Source organism: Penaeus vannamei, chromosome 18, assembly GCF_042767895.1.
Source record: "Penaeus vannamei isolate JL-2024 chromosome 18, ASM4276789v1, whole genome shotgun sequence".
NCBI classification, from domain to species: domain Eukaryota; kingdom Metazoa; phylum Arthropoda; class Malacostraca; order Decapoda; family Penaeidae; genus Penaeus; species Penaeus vannamei.
This window is the reverse complement of record NC_091566.1, coordinates 1,171,153-1,178,652: the sequence shown is the minus strand read 5'-3', so window position 1 is coordinate 1,178,652 and position 7,500 is coordinate 1,171,153.

Below are 7,500 nucleotides of genomic sequence, written 5' to 3'. Positions count from 1 at the left end.
CGTAAATAATCCTGTATGCATTTACGAATTTTCATTTTTTTCTGGGACTGCTCTTTCTCAGTCCCTTACAACCATCTACTAGCTCGCAATTTACTTAACCAGGAATTAACGAGAAATCCGGATGACACTACCAATTGCTATTTTGTTGACAAGTATCGAAAATAGCCACTTGACACTCTCATACTTCCTTGATGGGAAAATTATGGTAATGATCTTCCACAGCGAATACTATCTCCTCCATCTGATATATTGATAGTAAGACTGTACTGATAGTAAGAATGTACTGATAGTAAGACTGTACTGATAGTAAGAATGTACTGGCAGTAAGACTGTACTGATAGTAAGAATGTACTGGCAGTAAGACTGTACTGATAGTAAGAATGTACTGGCAGTAAGACTGTACTGATAGTAAGAATGTACTGATAGTAAGAATGTACTGATAGTAAGAATGTACTGATAGTAAGACTGTACTGATAGTAAGACTGTACTGATAGTAAGAATGTACTGATAGTAAGAATGTACTGATAGTAAGAATGTACTGATAGTAAGAATGTACTGATAGTAAGAATGTACTGATAGTAAGAATGTACTGATAGTAAGACTGTACTGATAGTAAGAAAGTACTGATAGTAAGACTGTACTGATAGTAAGAATGTACTGATAGTAAGACTGTACTGATAGTAAGACTGTACTGATAGTAAGACTGTACTGATAGTAAGAATGTATTGATAGTAAGAATGTACTGATATTAAGAATGTACTGATAGTAAGAATGTACTGATAGTAAGAATGTAGATAGTAAGACTGTACTGATAGTAAGAATGTACTGATAGTAAGAATGTACTGATAGTAAGAATGTACTGACAGTAAGAATGTACTGATAGTAAGAATGTACTGACAGTAAGAATGTACTGATTGTAAGAATGTACTGATAGTAAGACTGTACTGATAGTAAGAATGTACTGATAGTAAGACTGTACTGATAGTAAGACTGTACTGATAGTAAGAATGTACTGATAGTAAGAATGTACTGATAGTAAGAATGTACTGATAGTAAGACTGTACTGATAGTAAGACTGTACTGATAGTAAGAATGTACTGATAGTAAGAATGTACTGATAGTAAGAATGTACTGATAGTAAGAATGTACTGATAGTAAGAATGTACTGATTGTAAGAATGTACTGATAGTAAGAATGTACTGATAGTAAGACTGTACTGATAGTAAGAATGTACTGATTGTAAGAATGTACTGATAGTAAGAATGTACTGATAGTAAGAATGTACTGATAGTAAGACTGTACTGATAGTAAGACTGTACTGATAGTAAGAATGTACTGATAGTAAGAATGTACTGATAGTAAGAATGTACTGATAGTAAGAATGTACTGATAGTAAGAATGTACTGATAGTAAGACTGTACTGATAGTAAGAATGTACTGATTGTAAGAATGTACTGATAGTAAGAATGTACTGATAGTAAGAGTGTACTGATAGTAAGACTGTACTTATAGTAAGAATGTATACTGATAGTAGGAATGTACTGATAGTAAGAATGTACTGATAGTAAGAGTGTACTGATAGTAAGACTGTACTTATAGTAAGAATGTATACTGATAGTAGGAATGTACTGATAGTAAGAATGTACTGACAGTAAGAATGTACTGATTGTAAGAATGTACTGATAGTAAGACTGTACTGATAGTAAGAATGTACTGATAGTAAGACTGTACTGATAGTAAGACTGTACTGATAGTAAGAATGTACTGATAGTAAGAATGTACTGATAGTAAGACTGTACTGATAGTAAGACTGTACTGATAGTAAGACTGTACTGATAGTAAGAATGTACTGATAGTAAGAATGTACTGATAGTAAGAATGTACTGATAGTAAGACTGTACTGATAGTAAGAATGTACTGATAGTAAGAATGTACTGATTGTAAGAATGTACTGATAGTAAGAATGTACTGATAGTAAGACTGTACTGATAGTAAGAATGTACTGATTGTAAGAATGTACTGATAGTAAGAATGTACTGATAGTAAGAATGTACTGATAGTAAGACTGTACTGATAGTAAGAGTGTACTGATAGTAAGAATGTACTGATTGTAAGAATGTACTGATAGTAAGAATGTACTGATAGTAAGACTGTACTGATAGTAAGAATGTACTGATAGTAAGAATGTACTGATAGTAAGAATGTACTGATAGTAAGAATGTACTGATAGTAAGAATGTACTGATAGTAAGAATGTACTGATAGTAAGACTGTACTGATAGTAAGAATGTACTGATTGTAAGAATGTACTGATAGTAAGAATGTACTGATAGTAAGAGTGTACTGATAGTAAGACTGTACTTATAGTAAGAATGTATACTGATAGTAGGAATGTACTGATAGTAAGAATGTACTTATAGTAAGAATGTATACTGATAGTAGGAATGTACTGATAGTAAGAATGTACTTATAGTAAGAATGTATACTGATAGTAGGAATGTACTGATAGTAAGAATGTACTGATAGTAAGAATGTACTGATTGTAAGAATGTACTGATAGTAAGACTGTACTGATAGTAAGACTGTACTGATAGACTGTACTGATAGTAAGAATGTACTGATAGTAAGACTGTAGATAGTAAGACTGTACTGATAGTAAGAATGTACTGATAGTAAGACTGTACTGATAGTAAGACTGTACTGATAGACTGTACTGATAGTAAGACTGTACTGATAGACTGTACTGATAGTAAGAATGTACTGATAGTAAGACTGTAGATAGTAAGACTGTACTGATAGTAAGAATGTACTGATAGTAAGACTGTACTGATAGTAAGACTGTACTGATAGACTGTACTGATAGTAAGACTGTACTGATAGTAAGACTGTACTGATAGTAAGAATGTACTGATAGTAAGAATGTACTGATAGTAAGACTGTACTGATAGTAAGACTGTACTGATAGACTGTACTGATAGTAAGAATGTACTGATAGTAAGACTGTAGATAGTAAGACTGTACTGATAGTAAGAATGTACTGATAGTAAGAGTGTACTGATAGTAAGACTGTACTGATAGTAAGACTGTACTGATAGTAAGACTTTACTGATAGTAAGACTGTACTGATAGTAAGACTGTACTGATAGTAAGAATGTACTGATAGTAAGACTGTACTGATAGTAAGACTGTACTGATAGTAAGAGTGTACTGATAGTAAGACTGTACTGATAGTAAGACTGTACTGATAGTAAGACTGTACTGATAGTAAGACTGTACTGATAGTAAGACTGTACTGATAGTAAGAATGTACTGACAGTAAGAATGTACTGATAGTAAGACTGTACTGATAGTAAGACTGTACTGATAGACTGTACTGATAGTAAGAATGTACTGATAGTAAGAATGTACTGATAGTAAGAATGTACTGATAGTAAGAATGTACTGATAGTAAGAATGTACTGATAGTAAGAATGTACTGATAGTAAGAGTGTACTGATAGTAAGACTGTACTGATAGTAAGACTGTACTGATAGTAAGAATGTACTGACAGTAAGAATGTACTGATAGTAAGAATGTACTGATAGTAAGACTGTACTGATAGTAAGACTGTACTGATAGTAAGAATGTACTGATAGTAAGAATGTACTGATAGTAAGAATGTACTGATAGTAAGAATGTACTGATAGTAAGACTGTACTGATAGTAAGACTGTACTGATAGTAAGACTGTACTGATAGTAAGAATGTACTGATAGTAAGACTGTACTGATAGTAAGAATGTACTGATAGTAAGAATGTACTGATAGTAAGAATGTACTGATAGTAAGAATGTACTGATAGTAAGAATGTACTGATAGTAAGACTGTACTGATAGTAAGAATGTACTGATAGTAAGAATGTACTGATAGACTGTACTGATAGTAAGAATGTACTGATAGTAAGAATGTACTGATAGTAAGAATGTACTGATAGTAAGAATGTACTGATAGTAAGACTGTACTGATAGTAAGAATGTACTGATAGTAAGACTGTACTGATAGTAAGAATGTACTGATAGTAAGAATGTTCGTAAAATGAAGCTAATTTTAAGGAGGAAAGAAAGAATAAGAACAAAATCATGATGACTACTTGGGAAATTATATAACTGGACGTGGAGTGCTCACAATAATGATACTGATGAGGTATGAATGAAAATAATAGGAAACCAATAACAAAATGCCAAGTGGAAAATCATATAGTATTGTGAGCAAAAGTGTGATGTTTCTACTCGACATAATGAAGTGTAACTCATAAAGCACACTAAATTATGTGTGTGTGTGTGTGTGTGTGTGTGTGTGTGTAACTGCAATCCTAAACAGTGAAAAGGAGAGAAAAAGGTAAAGATGATCACAATGACATAATATGCAAAAAATGAAAAAAAAAAAAAAATACATGATCATAATCAAAATCGCCAAACCAATAATCACTCATAATGTATATACCGATAATAAATTGATAATATGAGGAAAATTAGTGACAGTAATATACCTTAAATTTGTTCGTTAATTTCCTTATATGAAATTCCCAAATTAATGAGAATGGATTAGATTGTAGGAGCGACTGAGGGGCAAGCCAAGTCAAGCCGAGACAAGCCAAGTCAAGCCGAGACAAGCCAAGTCAAGCCGAGACAAGCCAAGTCAAGCCAAGTCAAGCCGAGACAAGCCAAGTCAAGCCAAGTCAAGCCGAGACAAGCCAAGTCAAGCCGAGACAAGCCAAGTCAAGCCAAGTCAAGCCAAGTCAAGCCGAGACAAGCCAAGTCAAGCCAAGTCAAGCCGAGACAAGCCAAGTCAAGCCGAGACAAGCCAAGTCAAGCCAAGTCAAGCCAAGTCAAGCCGAGACAAGCCAAGTCAAGCCGAGACAAGCCGGCAAATATTTGGTGAATAGCGTCAAGTAACCACCACCTCTTGGGTCTTCATTTACATATTATCGTGTTCCTTCTTTCCAAATGTCTGAAGATAAGGCTCATGGATGAACTGTCACAGGGGGAGAAAATGACGATTTTCTGTTTTTTTTCTTTTACTTAACGTTTTTTTTTTTTCTTCTTTTTTTAATAGAAAGGCTGATTATTGACATTATATTCTAAATAATTAACACACACACACACACACACACACACACACACACACACACACACACACACACACACACACACACACACACACACACACACACACACACATACGTACACACACATGTACTATTTAGTTGGGGCCAATCAAATATTTCAGTCAACTCGGGAAACCAAAATCATGAAAATTACAAACGGTACAGTAAGTTCCAAAAAATGCCAGGAAATATCACTAAAATAAATACCAAGGGTCGTCCTGAGTCCAGCACAAGGAACCCGAGCTGTAAACAAACACAATTTGATTCGACAATAATACAAAATTGATACAGAATATATTGGTTGCGTAATTGCATAACTAACATTGAACAATAACATGGCATCATCCTCTCACACAGCATCGTCTTGCAATATCAATACGACTAAATGACTAAATGACTAAATGACTAAATGGTTAAAGTAACATTCATACTAAAATAAATAAATACTTTAAAAAATAAATAAATACTTTAAAAGAAATAAATAAATACTTAATAAAAATAAATAAATAAAATAAATACTTTAAAATAAAATAAAAAATAAATAAATAAATAAAAAAAATAAATAAAATAAATAAAATAAAAGAAATAAATATTTTAACTCATTTCTTAGGCACCATAATTCGCCTCGGTGTAGGACTGAGCATCTACGAGCCTGCACAAGAAAGGTCTTCGATCTCGTGACAGCCTCGACCTAGATTTAACATTTCCTTCTTGTTAAAATAAAATCACTGGGAAAGAGTGACCCTATTAAGGAGTTCACAATACCACGTGGCTATCAAAGTACTGATTCAATAAGTCATTATAAAATAATATTATGAATACAGGTGAATAAAGCAAGATACTACCGAGTAAGTACCACATCACTACTCTTCATCTAAGGTTTCGGATATTAATTATGAATAATTTAAAATATATGCACAAAGGTAATGTTACTTTCAAATTTAGAACTAATAATTCCAAGGAGTTGAACGTTAATTACGTGCGATAAAGGTCATATTCACGTAAATGTTTATCTACAAGACAATTTCTAGAATATAATTGAGAAATCAACACTGAAATGTTGAACGTTATAAATTACTTATGGATGGGTTTAGAAACAGAAAGTAACTCCTTTCCTTTCAGTATTATGTTAGCCTTATGCTTATTAACAGAAGCTAATAATTAGAATGTAACAAAAGCAAGAGTAATTATCACTTTAAGCTTGAATAGAAAAACAAGATACTTCCATGCTATTATACAACTAAATAATTGTTCTACCACAAACACATGTTATATCTGTAAGCAAAATCAATATTCATTACAAAATATTGTAAGAAATAATTGTCTGTTGTAAAATACATAAGAATTGGTACATCAAACGTTCTTTAGAAAGAGTAATTTATATCAAACAAATGAAAGAACACAATTTACTAATTCATATACTACAAAACATTTAATTTTATACGTAGGCAAAAAATGCATTAATGAGAAATCTTCAGCTCAAATTTTTCATCAAGTTTAAGATAAAAAAAAAAAAAAAATCATTCGACGCAGCTGTTTATAAGTACCGTGTTTGGCTTCAACTCTTAAATGGAGGTTTTATTCTTATCAAGTAGTTAAATACCACCTTTATATATAACTTATAAGTAATTCCTGGCCTATGTACCTTGCTATAAGAAAAGCATTAAACAAATCATATAATTATTGAAATGGTTTTGTTTTTCCAAACGATTTCATGCAGTTAATTGTTCCACTTTTCCAAGAACATAACTGATACAAGGGACACATCCAACACGTGCTTCTATATGCATACATCTATCTACATCCCTATATCTATCTACCTCTCACACCTATATCTACCAGCATAGGAGTTACAATGTTGGTCTCTAATAGCGAGGGCAAGACCTTTCAAAGAGAGTATAATCCTGAGAAGAAGTCCAGAGCAAGAATCACTTAGGGTGTTCGTCGTTGACTTCGGCTTCGTTAGAGCAGCTGTGACGTCACCGTTGTCCGTGCTCTTGGAGGGGACTCAGACGCTGCTGCTGAACTACAACACAGCACAAGCTATGAGCCTTTGTCCTCATTGGTGTATAGCAGTTGTAGGAGGGAATATATATGTGGCGTGTGTGTGTGAGTAAATATATATATATACATACATATATATATATATATGTATATAATATATATATATATATATATATATATATATATATATATATACATATATATATGTATATAATATATATATATATATATATATATGTATATATATATATATGATTATGATAATGATGACGATGACGATGGTGATGACGATTATGGTAATGATCTTGATCATGATCAATCACGATCAATTATGAACATACTCATAATCATGA